The following is a 17,008-nucleotide window of genomic DNA, read 5'->3' on the forward strand; positions in this document are numbered from 1 at the left end:
CCCCTGGGCTTGTTCTGTCCACTCAGCCTCGTAGGTTGTACTTGGCTCATGCTACCGGCCTGGATCTCACTCCTGCCAAGGGTTAGCCAGGCGTGGAGCAGTGAGGTGTGTGTGAGTGAGGTAGTATGGGATCTGGCACTGCACACGGCCAGGCATACCAACCCTGGTGGGTTGGGCAGCTCCAGGCACTGGCACAGGCACTGCATCCATGTGAAGCTGCAGCTGGACCAGATGTTTAACAAGTGGCTTCTGCTGCAGACACCAGAATCTGGACAAGGGGAACATAGTGGTATCCAAAATCTCAGAGATGCCAGGAAGTGCAGAATCCTAAAGAAGGGGTTACAGCATGTCACAGCCCTAGTTCAGGGAACCCCAAGATCTGGCTTCCTAGAAGGGCTGCAGCTCTTTTCTCCTTCTCCTCACCCACAGTGCAGCAAGTGAGTGGGGCGTGTTTTGGTTGGTTTGTGTTATAGCCCTTTCAGTTTCACCACCCCACTCAGGCCTCCAGCTCCTGGTCTGGCCCAGGCCTGCTGCTGCTTCCTGTTGCACGGGGTGGCCACCCAGCACCAACAGAGGGCAGGAGAGTTATAGTGTTACAGCAGCTCTGGCTTGGAGAATGTCAAGGTCTGGGCCCCCAGAAGGGTCACCATTCTTCACTCCCATAGTTCAGGAGTATGTCACCACCTGCAGCTTGGCGACCTGGCCAGGAAAATGTTACAACTCCTTTCCCTCCCTCCATTCAGCAGGTCCTGAGTTCTTGTCCCACATCCAGGAAGAATGAGGTTATGTGAATAACTGGAGAGTGAACAAGGCAGAAAGGAGCTTTACTGAGTGACAGACAGCTCTCAACAGAGTACATACCCAAAGTGGGTAAGTCCTATCTGCTGGCGTGTCATCCTGATGAGTGTCTGAGTCTGACTGAGACCGGGGTTTTCATGGGCTCAGAATGGAGGAAGTGCATACTGCTTGGTCCTTGGCCAGTCATTTGTGGGTCTGGAAAAAGCACCATCCAATTGGCTGAAAGGCATCAATGAAGTTTGCACTCCAGATCACAGACTGCAATCAGAACTGGCAGCCAGTCCCCCATGCTTCAAGATGTTCCTGGCTTGAAGGTGAGGTTTCACCAGGGACCCACCCGTTCCCACCTAGGAATGTGTCTGCTTCACTGCCATCAACATGCCTTCCACAGCACCCAGGCTATCCACACTAAGGGGTGTCCACAGGCCCACACCTAGATGCCCTCAGACCTCCTGGTCTCCCCCACCATCCTTCCTCATTAGCATCCAAAGTTTCAGCCTCAGAAGCAGTTTCCAGAGGGGGCCAAGGCAGTGGGGAGGCTGGTATATCAGAACCGCCCTGACCATACACACCTGACCAGGTCTCAACCGTTCCCAGGCTCAGCTATCACAACACATCCACAACTTTGCTCTGCCATGGAGCAGGTACCAGCAGTAGAAAGAGACCAGGGAACAGGAGCAGACCCTTCCAAGCCTATAAGGGCAGGGGACTTCCAGGGCCCCTAGAGCACAGGGATGCCTGGGTCTGGAGCCATGACTGGATAGCTGCAGCTATGCCTGGGAGCACAGGGTCCCACCCCAGCAACTTAGTAGCACATAGGGCTCCCACTAGGATCACCTGTTCCTGGACCCCACTGGCTCTGCGGAGCACACAGCCCCAGCTACACCTCCCCTGCTGCAGCTGTCATCATAGCAGTGGCCACTCCAGAGAAGCCACCACCACTATTGCTATGATCAAGTTTAATTTATAAATTAGGCACAGTAAGAGAATAACAATAACTAATAATAAAACAGAAAAATTATGACAATATACTGTAATAAAAATTATGTCAATATTTGCATGCTCTCTTTCACTGTCTGTCTCTTAAAACATATCATTGTACCATACCTGAAACCAAGGAAAGCAAAACTAAAGATAAGGGGAGACTGATCTAGTTCTTTAAGCTAGTTTTCTTCCCCTTTATCTCTTTCTTTTTCTGAGACTACCATAGTGCATATATGACTACTCTTCATGGTGTTGCATCAATCTCATAAGCATTTTTCATTCCTTTTTATTTCTTCGTTTACTGAATAATTTCAAATGACTAGTCTTTGAGTTGATAGACCCTTTCTTCTGCTTGATCAAGTCTGCTATTAAAACTCTATTGTGTTCTCCATTTCATTCATTGTATTCTCAGCTCCAAAATCATGGTTGTTGTTTTTAATAATTTCTATCTTTTTGTTGAACTTCTTATTTTGTTCATGTGTTGCTTTCTTAATATCATTAAGTTCTCTGTGTTCTCTTGTAGCTTACTGACTTCCTTAAAACAATTGTTTTGAATTCTTTGTCAGACAATTTGTGTATCTCCATTTCTTTGTGGTTGGGTACCAGAAAATTACGTTCTTTTGGTGGTGCCAGGTGTCCTTGATTTTTCATGTTCCTCAAAGTCTTGCACTGCTATCTTCACATTTGAAGGAGTCACTTTCTCTGGTCTTTACTGACCAGATTTGAGAGAAATATATTCAACAGTCAGCCTGGTTAGGGAATCTGAGGTTCTCTCAGATCTTTTCTATGGATTCACCCAATCTATACTTCTTGGATGGGTGGAGAAGAAATTCTGATGATTGTGTATCTTCTCTTAAATCCACAAAACCAAACTGGGTCCTGAAAGCCTTCTGTTTGTTTCCTCTGGGACAGTGTCCTGAAATGCTCAATTTTGTATGCCTCCCAATCCTTCAAAGTTGAGCCTGCTGACTGCATGTACTCAAAAGCTATATGTAAAGGCTCACACTCACCATCTGGAGTGCATGTGCAGGCAACTGACTATAGGGGAAAGGGAAGGGGAATATGTACAAAACATTGGGGGTGCCTATGGGCCAGTTGTGGGGAGATGCTACAGACATGGTGTCCCAAGTGGTTCATGGGTGGGCCTCCTGATGGGCTCTGTGAAATGCTTCAAAGGATATGTACCCTGTACTGAGTTTCAAGTCCTGGTTGCTGTGAGTCCTCTCCTTTCTTTCCTGCTACTGCCCTGTCCCAGCCACTTAGTTCAATATTCTGAGTTGAGTGAAAGAAAGATGGGCTTCTTGGGATGTGCCTCACACAGCTGGAAAACCTGGGTACTCACTCATTATACTCTCCTTTTCCCCATGGGAGGAACTGCCCACTGAAAGGAGTCTATCTGGGCACTAAGAAGTGGACCCTGGGGGTGAGGTGATGCATGTAATTGTTCTTCATACTCTCTTGAATGTATCTACTCTCAGATATTTTTCTCCAACAGTGTGCTGTTACCTTTTCCATTTTTTTTTTTTTTTTTTTTTTTTTTGAGACGGAGTCTTGCTCTGTCGCCCAGGCTGGAGTGCAGTGGCCAGATCTCAGCTCACTGCAAGCTCCGCCTCCCGGGTTCCCGCCATTCTCCTGCCTCAGCCTCCCGAGCAGCTGGGACTACAGGCGCCCGCCACCACGCCCGGCTAGTTTTTTTTTGTATTTTTAGTAGAGACGGGGGTTTCACCATGTTAGCCAGGATGGTCTCGATCTCCTGACCTCGTGATCTGCCCGTCTCGGCCTCCCAAAGTGCTGGGATTACAGGCTTGAGCCACCGCGCCCGGCCACCTTTTCCATTTAACTCCTAGATTCTGGCAAATATATTGTCATCCATCAGTGATTGTCAAAATCAGTGCACTATGTGGAGATTATGGTAGGAAACTCCAATTTCACCATTGTACTGATGTCACTTTTGTCCATGGATTTATATAATCCATATCAAGTGCATCAAGAAAGTCTGAATAAATGAAAACAATAGTTTGATATTTAGCTGGTATAATTTTTGCATAAATATGCATACTTAGGGACCTTGTTTTTATTTTTTATGCTGTCATTTTCAAATGTACATCCTTTGAATCATCAGTTCTGTAGAATATTCCACAAATGAGGACAAATTTGATCTTACAATCAAATATTTTGGAAAAGTTGGTTAAACATAATTCAATGGTTTCTTTATTTTAAGACTATACTATGCTAATGAACAATGTGAATTTATGGGAAAGAATATAGTGTGCAATTTTTCTCAATTTATTTAACTTATTTGACTATGGTACTCCATTTTTATTTTCACTGAGCAGCCTAAGAAACTAAAGTTTAACAGACACATATTTGGGGGCAAATGCTTTCTCCAAGTGTGCAATTTAGTAACCATTGCAGGAAAGCTGAGGAATACAATCAACTGGTTGAATGTTTTCAAATATGTTTTGCTTGTGATGATAGAGTTAGAGATGTCTAGATTTGGTTTGTTCTCTTTTCATGTACTCTAATTATATAGAAAATCATGGCACATATTTGAAAATTAAAGACAAGCCCAATCCCTGAGTTCACTAATTTGTGATTATTTCCTATTGTTTTTATTTCTGCTATTTAATATAATGTATTATGTGTGAAGTATAAGAAAACATTTTTATTTGGTCTAGAACATATCAGGAGTCAAGTTTCTAAATATGATAGACCCTGTGGACAAAAAAGTGAGATAGCATTGTATCTTGTCACAGTAAGTGGTAACAGTTTATTGAGCACTTACATGAAATAGGGTCTCTTTTAAGACCATTATGATGAGGCGTGGTGGATCACACTTTTAATCCCAGCACATAGGGAGGCTGAGGTGGGAGGATTGTTTGAGCCCAGAAATTCATGGCAGCAGTAAGCTATGATTACACTGCTGCACTCCAACCAGGGTGATAGACCCTGTCTCAAAAGAAAAAAAAAAAAAAAAAAAAAAGACAGTTGTTAAATGTATTAATTTATTTAATGCTTATGCTTATGATGAAAATCTTGAAAAGCAAATATTGTCATTGTCTCCTTTTACAAATAGAGAAATACAGAATTTGAATTCATGCAGTCATCTCCGGAGTTTGTACATCCAACCACCACATTAAACTATCTTTAAGCATTAGCTATAGAAATGTAATTATTTTGAAGTTTCTATTATTGCTACTTAAAATAGATATAATAGCTCGTGTATTTAAGTGTCTTCCATAGCTGCATATTGAAAGAAATACATTTGTCAAATCCTAAAACTTAATTTTTTTATATCAAAATGAACTCTGACATCTAACTCTGCTTAAACCAATGAAAAATCATACAAAAGATGCTTGCAGGAGGCATCTGTTTGATTTTATACATGAGAATTAATAGAAATGAAAATCTTATTCTTAGGCAAAGATATGTAATTAATTCTTCTCTCTTTGTTCAGCATAACTGACATATCCTAAAGGAGTGTTTTCACTGAATATGTTGATGTGTGGCTTAAGTATCATAAATTTAAACAAAAAAAAAAAAGAAGAAGAAGAAAAAACTTAGATTAAAAAGTGGCAGTTAGCCTGAAAATTACTGGTCTCTGAGATGTACCCTTTAATTATTTCTGAGAAGGGAACTTAAAATGAGGAACATTTATTAGTGAATTATTTTTAGCATCGAGCTGATCCCTAATGGCTTTCAGAGAAGTCCTGGTTTAACCTTGGAATGTATTTCATTATCACATCAATGGACAGAGCTCTTTCACAGTGCAGATTGAAACTATAGTTTTGAGAAAGAAAATGAGGTAGATGTGTTCTATTAGATCAATCTCCTACATGTGGTTAATTTCAAATTTTTGTGACACTTTATGAAGTATTAATAATAATACTAAAAGTACACAATCCAAGTTTAATAATATCCAAAATTTAGAAGTTCTTTCTCAAGTATATGCAAGGGCATTATGTAATATTTTTCTTGACAATATCTTTGAAATCCAGGCAATTGACAGGTCTTATTTTCCATATTTTATAGAAAAAGGATCTGAGTCACAGCAAAATGAAATGACTTATTTAAGGTCAGAAAGATGGTTCATGTTGATATCCCATAGAGTGTTTTGTTTTGCTTTTTCTTCAAACTTCAGTTTTCCAAGTGACAAATGGAGAGATAAATGTGAAAGTATTTTGTGAATTCTCTTTTCATAAATTAACAGTGATTTATTTATGTGTCCACTTATTTGTTTGCTTATTCTTCTTGGCCTTAAAGAACTTAAAGATATTATTAAAACAATAATGTTTATTTTTATGGTCATATGATGAGGTTATAGAAATTCTAAGTACTGTTGTTTTTCTGGAGGCAATTTTTTGCATTGCATTTACTGTAATCATGATGACAAATCTTGATGCTTGTTTGTCACACTTTGGGAGGCGGAGGCGGGTGGATCATGAAGTCAAGAGATTGAGACCATCCTGGCCAACAAGGTGAAACCCCATCTCTACTAAAAATACAAAACAATTAGCTGGGCGTAGTGGCGCATGCCTGTAGTTCCAGCTACTTGGGAGGCTGAGGCAGGAGAATCACTTGAACCTGGGAAGCAGGGATTGCAGTGAGGCAAAATCGCACCACTGCACGCCAACCTGGCTAGAGAGCAAGACTCCATCTCAAAATAAATAAATAAATAAATAGCCACATTTCATTTAAAGAAAACAGGTAAAGGGCCTCTTATTTCTCTGATAGACTTATTTGTGTTAGGGTACATATAATAATCTGATGTAATTGTCAAATACACCAGTAAAGAAAACCAAAACTACTCTAGGTATTTTAAGCAGCAAGGGATTCAATACAGGGAATTCAGTGTTTATGAAATTGCTGGAAAGGCTAGAAGAGTTGATTATGGGCTGGGACTCCAGGAATTTTTTCTAAAGCAACACAAAGTCACTACTTTGATACCACCACTGGAACTATTGTGTAGGAAAGCACAGCAAAAGGAGAATGGAAGGAGATTGAATGAGACACCATACAATATCTGCCAAACATGAATTAAAACTTTTAGCTATGATTAGCTTTAGACTAATTTTCATCAATTCTAAGGTACCTTGGTTGCACAATATGCCACCATTTTATATAGTCCTAAGAGATAAAAATTACTGTCCATTCAGTCCTGAAATAGTACTAAGATGCCTTCATTTGTAAAATGCAGCCAATTTTAGAGATATTAACATGTTAAAAGATGTGCATGTTAGAATCAATAGAATATAGTACATATTTCATGACAGATTGTGATGGTATGGCCTTTTATGCTGGTATGCCTGGACCTACAGAGCAGTTTGCTGTTTTAAAGAAACATTGGTAAGTTAAAATAAATTGATATTTCCATTGTAATTGGCATAGTGTGTAGAGAAAAAAGAGCAAGGGATAATAGAATGGTAAAAGACTGGAAGAGATATCTTATAATCTACCAATATACAATTTACTAAGTTAAATAACTGAAAACTACTTATATCTCTTTAGGTCATGAGTAGATTACATTGCAAATTTCCTTAAGAAGTGTAACCCTTTTGTAAAATGGAAAAAGATATTTTGTGGATGATGTTAAAATACATTAAATCAAGCCACCAAGAGTGACTGTATTCTGTCAAAATTGCTATGCAAAGGGTCGCCCTTCTCCCTGAGTAGGCCAATGCTTTCACAGGAGGGTAGAGAGCAGTGGAGGGCCAGGAATATGTACAAAACTATAACTGGTCAGTTGTGAGCTGACTGGAAGCCAATAAGATAACCAAGGCCTTAGGCTAAGGCTCAACCAGGAGAATACAGCAGGGTCTGCACACAGTATTAGACCATAGAGATTAATCAAGTGACATTCAGGAGAAGAAACAATCAGTCAACAGTGCGGAGGAAATAGAAAGTAAATAGTCAAAGACTGGAGTTTGAGGTAGACATTTGATGAGTATCTACTATGTGCCAGGCACTATTCCAGTTGCTGCTAGCAAAGACAGGAATTAGGATCACATAAGATCAGAAAAGTAGTATTCAGAGACCAGAGTTCTCAGAACAAAGGATGTTAGCAGGCCTGACTAATGACTTTGATGATGTCTCCATTATCCCACTTTGGTCTTGTCAAATGAGCCTGCTGACCTGAGATCAGAACTTAAAGGACTGCTCCCTCAGTTGCTGAGAGGGCTGAACATGTTCTGCTATCACCAGCAAGCACAAGTGTTTTTTCAGAGTTATAATCTCTTCCTGGGTAGCAGCACCAAAATGTCTAGAAAAGAAAAGTTGGCCTGAGATATGTATGGTTCATAATATATTTTGCTGTCAGCTCAAAGATTGTAAATGTCATTTGCCAACAACTCGCTTATTTGATTTATGGAATAATTAATTGTACGTAAGATAAGCAGTGCACTGAAGACTGGCAGTTATAATTAATAGACCCTTGCAGCAGAAAAAAAAAAAAAGTCTTTATGAAATTGCAAATGCAAGTTCGTACTCCATACTACCAGTGTCTCTCAAAGTGCTTTGCTCTTTCTTCAGGTGCAGGCTGAGGGCCATAAGTATAATAATAACCCTTTATATTCATTTTGTGTTTTGCAATTTACAAATACAAAGTGATTTCTGACTTGCGCTATTTTGTTAGGCCACTGCAACACTGCTGTAATGAACACAGGGAAGGCATTGTTGTGCTGGGAGCTGAGGAAACAAATCCTGAGAGACTAAGTGATTTGCCCAAGGCCACACCGTGTCAAAGCCGAAGAAAACTCAAGAACAATGACTTCCAAGTCTGCTGTGGGTAAGGCCATGTGTTGTAGTATGTAAAGAAGAGCACTGCTTCAAACTACCTGGATTTAAACCCTGCCTCTTCCATGCATTGCCTATGCAAACAGATCTCTCAATCTCCAGGAGCCTCCGTTTTTTCACATATAAAAGAGAACAATACAATTTCCATTGCAAGGTTCTTGTGAGGATTTGGTGAAATAAGGCATAAGAAAGCCCCTCTCTCCTCTGACTGCTTCCCATTCCCTGCCTCCCAGCCCAGCTCACATCCATCATTCTTTTCCACTGCCCATAGCTGCTGACTTAGCTGGGTGCTCCATTCATCAAATGCTCCCCATAATTCTGCCCATGTCAAGGAAAGATCAGATAGCCTTCAAGTGTGTCCTTTACGACTCTTCAAAAAAACCCTTAGAAATAATCCAAACAGGCCGGGCGCAGTGGCTCAAGCCTGTAAACCCAGCACTTTGGGAGGCCGAGACGGGCGGATCACGAGGTCAGGAGATCGAGACCATCCTGGCTAACACTGTGAAACCCCGTCTCTACTAAAAAATACAAAAAACTAGCTGGGCGAGGTGGCGGGCGCCTGTAGTCCCAGCTACTCGGGAGGCTGAGGCAGGAGAATGGCGTGAACCCGGGAGGCGGAGCTTGCAGTGAGCTGAGATCTGGCCACTGCACTCCAGCCTGGGCGACAGAGTGAGACTCCGTCTCAAAAAAAAAAAAAAAAAAGGAGAAATAATCTAAACAGATCCACTCCAAAAGAGATTGTGCTTCAAGTAAAAATAAAACAATATTTGAGCCAGGTTCATACTTTTCTATGATAAGAAATGCCCCAGTCTAGACATAGTCATGTACAAGAGGCATGGAATTTTGGTCACCATCATTGCAGTAGTTGTACTTTCATATCTGCCTTCAAGGAATTTAGACTCTAACGGGAAAGACATATATAGTAACACACATAAATCCTTAGTTATCTTTTCTTTAATTGAAGGAGCATAGCTTCTTCACCTGTTAACCTTAAATCACTGCCAAAAATTACAGTTTGAATTTCCTTACAAATGAGGCAACTGTCCTAATTATAATAACAACTTTTGTTCAAAATACCAACAGTGCTTTTCTTACTAATTAATGACAGACTCACCCAGTCAAACAGCAATCGCCACTTTCCCTGACACCATTTCTGACTGCAAGTTACAAGACCTTTATAAAAATAGAATCTCTAGATCTCACTGTGTCTATCTCTCCTGGCTGGATTACTTCCTACCTAAATCTTGCCAGAATGTGTGTGTTTGTGTGTCTGTTTTGTCCTGGAGTGTGGGAATAGATGGTGAATGCAGTGAGGAGTGTACACAAGGGAAATCTAACATGTAGTGCAGTTCATGCAATGGGTCAAACAGCTCCTGCTTCATTGCTCTCTTTCAGTGCACATTTTCATCACCATCAGTAACACTTCTTTAGAGCACCGCCTCCAAGTATGTGACTTCCTCTGTACGCTGTGGACCCTGACTGCAGACTCAGCTGCAGAACAATTTTCCAAAAAAATCCTAAGGTAGCTTTAGATGATATGCTAAATAGGCTGGTCCATTTTTCATCAGAGACTAACAAGCACCAATTTCTCTGATCACCCCTTCATGGAGTGTGGTTTCCTCTAATCAATTTAGTCAAACATAACAACTAAAATGAACCAATCAGAATAGCTACTGAAATCAGAAATATCTGCTGTGTATTTAGAAAATGAACAGTGTTTAGTGAACTAAACCGATTTGTTTATGGTCTTGTGCTCAAGCCTGTTGAATGGCTTTGGGTACTGTATTATTTGTTTTGAAGCAGGTACAGAAAAGGGATAATTAATTTAAAAGAGAAATGAATAGGGGTGTAAAATATGTGAGCTACTTTTAAGCAATATAGATTGGATGTTATTTTAACAAAGACATAATCAACACCTCCCCGGTTCATGGTCCTGTTCTAGGAAATATTGAAAGAAAGATCAAAAAAAGACATAGCAAGTGATCCTCATGGAGCTGACTGCCTAGATGGAGAGGCAGAAAGTCACTTCCACAGTATAGTGGGGCAAGTTCTATGAAAGAAGAATCATAAGAGGCTGTGGGCATGTGAGAGGGGGCCAAGGAAGCATCTCTACAGTGGTGAGGGCTGAACTGAGAATGAGAGGTTGAGTAGGAAACAGCCTGGGAGCAAAAAACAAGAACATTCGAGAGAGGAAATGAAAGCCCAGCATAGTATCATAGGTCAGGGCACAGGACGCAGTCTAGCCTGACTGTATGTACTGGGGCCAGGGCTGCAAGAGGCAAAATGGTAAGAACTAAGGCAAAGCCAGGCCTTCACAAGCCTTAGATGGCCTGACAAAGAGAAACCTCAGAATTTCAACAGATGACATGATATAATGTACTTTTTGAAACATCTCTGTGGCCTCAGGGTGGAGAGTGAATTTGAAGAGGGTGAGGGATTAGGCAGGGATACATCCAGAAGAAAGTAATCCTCTCCATTCCAGGACTTGAATCATAGCAGTCAGAGTGGAGCTATGGAACACAGTAGAAAACGGAACACAGTTTAAAAGTATGTATAGGCTAATGTGCCAGGCATTTAAAAAGTAAGATTAATTTTTAAATTCAATCTGCACGTAGAGAGAACATTTCATTTTCCTTTGGCATCTTTTGGTAATGCAATAGCTGGACTGTGCATAAGAAACTTTAAGTTTTAACAGTAAATTCAGCTTTTCATTTGATGGTGTTTTAATCACAATAAAATCAACAAAAAGCTGGAAAGGAGAATGTTTGAGTTACCTAGGCTGACTTAACAAAGAAAGCCCCTTTAGCTCTTTCATTCTTTGCTACAGAAAATATTAGAATGGCGTTTTCAGTTGTTACCATTACATATCAGGGACATCCAAATTTTACTAGGTCTATCATCGAAAGCAAAAACTAGAAGTGGTAATGTTAGTTGCCTAGGTGAGCTCCCAGATGAGCCATGTCACTAAACCTACGGAGCATTTATGAGACGTAAGTGCCAGCATTATAGGGGATGTGGTTACTGAGTTGCAGCCCTGCAAAAGGAAGAATAAAATATTCTCCCCAACATAAAACACTAATTTACTTTTTTGTCCTTAAAAGTTGCTCTTTGAATTCATCTCAAAAATGTGTCACAAAAACAGATTGTTTTTCCGGCTGACTCTTTTTACCCAGATGTCACTAAATGTTCAAATGTTCACAGTTTTGGCATGTACTGAACAGAAGCTGTTTGGACATTTTTTTTTGGTATGTCCAGATTACTTTTTATTCCACATTTTACCAGGTAGAGCTGAAATACATTATAGTTTTCTTCTTAAATATATAATCACACTGTTTTATATTTCCTTTCCAAAGTAGCATTTAAAGAACTGTTAATGAAGCTTTTCTTCTTCACCAAAGACTGTTTTCATGTCAAGGGTGTTACATATTTCTATCTAATTCGGAATAATCATAGTGAGTTAACCTGCTTATCTTTTATGCAGAGCAAAAGTCCCCTCTATACCCGTGTGTACATGTGTGAGTGTGTATATGGGGTTGGGGAGGTGAAGGCTGGTGCAAGGAAAAATATATAGTGATTTTAGAGTTCAAAATTATGGGAATACAAAGCCCTATATTAGATAATTTCTTTGCCTTCCCATTAGGCTTCCTTTTTAATATTTCAAATGTAAAACATATAGCATATGCCTCTAGGCCCTAATCTTTCACTACACTTTAAGGAAACATGTCTCAAATACTTGAGGCATGCCTACTGTGTTGCTACCATTTCCTCAAGGTAGGTACCAAATGTACCTACCATTTCCTCAAGTCCTTTATCATCTCAGGAAATACTGTAGGCTACAGATATTTATAAAACAAGCCAAGCGGAGGATTCTGAGAGAAACAGAAAGACAGTTCTATTTCTCAGAACTGAGATTTCCTGATCTCAGGAGAGATTAGGAAGGGAGAGATCATGTTTATTTACAGGAATTGGGGAATTCTTCATGAAGGAACTGATTTTGAACTGACCTTGAGGATGAATTAATGTTCTATTGATGGGAATCCAGACATTTCATAGGAAGGAAACAGCCAAGACAAAGACAATGTGGTAGGAAAGAATGTGCTGCATTGAAAGGGCACCAAATAGGCACAATAGGCTGGAGCCTCATGTAAAGGTGAGCAGGACAGGCGTCGGGAAGGGAAAGCTAGGCCAGAGTGTGAAGTTCTTCACAAATATCCAACTCAGAAGGACACATTTGAGTTAGAAATAGAGATCCACTGAAAGATTTGAGTAAGAAAATGACTATCATACCTATATTTAAGAAATATGTATCTGGCAGTTATGTATTTGACGGAAATGGAGAGAGAAGACAGTGGATACATTAGGAGGTAGGGAAATTAGGAAGCTGTCTCTTTAGAAAGGAAGTACTGAGTAGGAACTAAAGAGAAGCAGTAAGATAAGAGCTGGTAGATGCACGCTCATTCTTTCTGTGTCATGGTTGTTGTATCATTTTATTGTGATTGGCAAAGGGACTTCTCTACATGTGGAAATATAATGGTTCCCTTGAGTGACAGTCCATCATGGAATGTTTCAGATGCAGATCAGTGAGTTGATGCTGATATTCCTGCAAGAGCCAGTTCACGAAATGTAACAATGAATGGAAAAAATATCAGACATTTACTACCACACACACACACAAAAAAACTGTTATAAACTAAATCTTCTTTTATGGTGAAAACCAGAATGAAGTGGGAGGACACTATGGAATATGGAAAGATAGAAAATTAATGAAAATTAAATGTTACAAGAGTTTGTCCTTTATTTAGGTACTACAAGTCCACGGAAACAAGGTCTTGTTTGGAACCTAGAAGTAAAAGTGTTACATTTATTGAATATATGTGTGGCACTGTGCTAGGCAATAAAAATAAAACAATTATAACCATTGGAGCCATTAAACAGCCCACAGTAGAGGGTGAAGAATTGTAACTGCAGTGGGGAATTGGTGGGCATGTCATAATCAAAGCATGTCTGAGTGTTAGAATAATTGCAAAAGTTGAGAAACACTGGCTTGGAAGTATACATATTTTTCAAAGAAGAAGATTCTCCTGTGGGCAATTTTATTTATCCAAGTTGTTGTTGTTTTGTTTGTTTGTTTGTTTGTTGTTGAGATGGAATCTTACTGTGACACCCAGACTGGAGTGCAATGAAGCAATCTCGGCTCACCGCAACCTCCACTTCTGGGGTTCAAGCCATTCTCCTGCCTCAGCCTCCTGAGTAGCTGGGATTACAGGTATGTGTCACCACGCCCAGCTAATTTTTTTATTTTTAGTAGACAGGGTTTCACCATATTGGCCAGGCTGGTCTCGAACTTGAGGTCTGACCTCAAGTGATCCGCCCGCCTCAGCCTCCCAAAGTGCTGGAATTACAGGCATGAGTCACTGCACCCAGCATATTTATCCAAGTTTTAGATGAGGAGGTTTCATTTTATTTCCTAAAGAAGGCTATCATCTGACAGAATGTAGGAGTCACTGCTGAGGCAGAATTAAGAAGACCTGAATGGTGAGAAGTTAGTAATTTTTTGAAGTTAGTAATTTTTCAAGAATCCAGGAAGCCTTGCACCTACAAGACCAATTCAAGGTGAGAAAGGATAGCACAGTGGCTGTGTACTTCCCTCCATCTATTCTGAGTAAAGCTCACCCACCCTACTTTGTTCACTTCCCTTTGTGTGTTCCCTTTCTCATATACATATTTGGTAGTTGATGAAAGGAAAAAAAAAAAAAAAAGAATAGTTTTAGATGAAGTTTCCATACTTTCCAATTCAAGCCAAAGACAAACATGAAGAGCCAAACTGCTGACTCTTTTCATTATAATTTTCTTTCTCTTGTAATCAAAGTTCTCTCTCCTTAACCTCAAACCCTGTCCTTTCTCACGATGAGTTCTAGAGACTGGTCACGTTACCTTAGTTTCAAGCCTTCTTTGACTGTCTTATTTTTTCATTTGTAAAGGTAAACTAGAATCCCTGACCCTTAACATATTCCACATGAACTAATAGGAATATTCCTTTAAATTCTCTATGCTCTTTTGCAGCACAAGAAAAGCATGTTCTGCTATCTTTTTTATTTTTTTATTTTATTTTTCTGCCTTACCTCCCATAGAGTCAGGCTAAATTATTAGTCTGCAGCAGAAGTTCTCAACCCTGGCTGCACATGAGAATAATTTGGGGACCTTTTAAAAATCCTGATGCATAAGCCATACCAAAAACCAATTAAATCAGAGTAGCTGGGGGATAAACCCGGGCACCAGTATTTTTAAGACTCCCAGGATGATTCCAATGTGCAGCCAGGGTTCAGAAGCACTGAGAAGCAACACTTAATTACTTCCCAATTCCCCAAACTGGCATTTACCTTCATAATTTTCTTGCCCGTCCTATCTTCTTGGCATCAAATGCCTTGCAGTGTTTTACCACCTAAATAAAACAAAACCTGCACAACCAACAAAGTTCGAGCCAAATGCTCCCTTCTCCCACTCACTCCCATCCAAGTGATTTATATCTATATTCAACACATACGACATTGGGCTTTAAACTCTAGTTACAGAAATGTCCTTTTCCTAAATGGATTTTAAGCTCCTTAAAAATAGGGACTTAAGCCTATTCATGTGCACATAGTGAACATTCAGTTAAATATTTTGAAATCGAATAAAATTGCCAAATATGAATGATATAAATAAATCTATACCCTTCCTATATATAGTGTAGCGATGACTTGTGCCTTCTATTAAAAATCAGTTATTCAGAAAAGCCATGATACCATTTCTTATAAAAATGCAAGATGTGATTTACTATTCCTGGCAGCAGCTGCTGCTCATCAATGATAAACTTTGAAGTCAGTATAACACAATTCAGCAGACATGATGATTCTCAATCTATGCATGATGCCATATGGGCTTCAAGACCAAGACAGGATTATTTCCCTGCTCAAACAAATATGCTCCATGTTTTCTCTTGCAAAATTTGACCTAGATTAAATATACTTTGGCCAAAACATCTAAATCCTCCCAAGAAAATTGTTATGGGTTAAATGCTAAAGAATATATCTCGTGTGTGTTTGTGTGGGGGTGTATGTGATGGCGTGTGGTGAGTATAACACATGCACAAAATTCACTCCTGGAAGAGACAACTTAGGCATGGCCACATCTTTCCTGTGTTCCAGGTGTCCCTGTCTTTCCTCTCTGGTCCCATTTAAACTCCGGGTTTAATTTGGTCTTCATATGACTATGTCCCTCCACTAGCAAATGTGGAACAACTTGAAGGTAAATATCACGTTTTACTCATTTTTATTCATTCATAACATTTACCTGTCATGGTTCCTATCACACAACAGCAATCAAAAGGTATTTTTTGAAGTCATAATTGAACAAAAGGAAGAATTTTGAATGGATAAAGGAAAGTATTGGTATGAATAGCTCCCTGACTCCAAACGTCCCCTGTTGTTGCCTACAAAAAGCAAGCATATTTCATACCACGCCCACAGGTACAGTGACTTGAATAGGTTCTTGATTAGATAGTAACAACTAGAAGAAAAATAATTAAATACACCAGTAAAAATTAAAGCAAATGTTATTTGATTAAGTGGTATTACTTGATATTACCTGTATAAATTTAAGTTATAACTTTCACCTTACTGCGCAAAAATCTTAAGTTACAGTTAACTTCTAGGACTAGAACTAGGATAAAGCAAGTCAGGCACTCATATTGGGTGCAAAATTTAAGGGGTGCAAATAACATTTAATGAGATTTTTTTAAAAACAAAATTAATGCAAAAAATCATGATGAATAAAATAACACAATTATAAATAAAAAACAAGGTCCATGTGGGATGGATTTGCAAAATATTATAAGAGAACTATTATATGATGAGCTATACTATATCAAAAAATTACAAAAGCATTATTATATAATGCCATTAATAAAACCTTAAGCATAATAATAACAGCCCACCAGTTTTGGTGCACGTAGTTTTAAAACTATGGCCAGCTATGCACAGATTTGGGAGTTTTAGGAAATAGTTTAACATCAAAGGATGTCGTGGCTTATTTTCCATAAGAAGCAGCAAGTAATTTTTCATGCTTAGATTTTAATTAGTGGTCAAAGTGTCTGATGTATTAGAAATTAAATTGATACTGCCCCCCCTGCAGTGCTCTAAAGAATTATTTGTCTAGTGAAAGATACATGTTTCCACTTAACTATTCATCCTTCTCTCATTTCTTTAGCATCTAGTGCTGTGCTGAGCATTCAGGCTAATAGTCTGGCCAGCTTGGGGCAGACATCCTCATGAGCAAACATCGATTATAGAATACTAAAAAAGATACAAGAGAACTCAATGGGCTTATTATGGAAATGGAAACAACAAACCAAAAGAAATTTCAGGTCAGGGTAATGTAACTAACTGGTTAATGT

General features: G+C 39.4%; 1 long non-coding RNA gene across 1 annotated transcript in view; it reads right to left on the reverse strand.

The window, feature by feature from the left end:
* Window positions 1-804: 804 nt before the first annotated feature.
* LOC104675382 overlaps window positions 805-17,008 on the reverse strand; it is a 100,809-nt gene continuing 84,605 nt past the window's right edge. Inside the window, exons 2-4 of the long non-coding RNA XR_749771.2 lie at window positions 4,568-4,731; window positions 3,610-3,778; window positions 805-3,288 (exon numbers count right to left, since the gene is read on the reverse strand). This is a non-coding gene — a long non-coding RNA (uncharacterized LOC104675382). The remainder of the gene's footprint in view (window positions 3,289-3,609; window positions 3,779-4,567; window positions 4,732-17,008) is intronic.

The sequence above is a fragment of the Rhinopithecus roxellana genome, chromosome 1 (genome assembly GCF_007565055.1).
Source record: "Rhinopithecus roxellana isolate Shanxi Qingling chromosome 1, ASM756505v1, whole genome shotgun sequence".
Classification (NCBI taxonomy): domain Eukaryota; kingdom Metazoa; phylum Chordata; class Mammalia; order Primates; family Cercopithecidae; genus Rhinopithecus; species Rhinopithecus roxellana.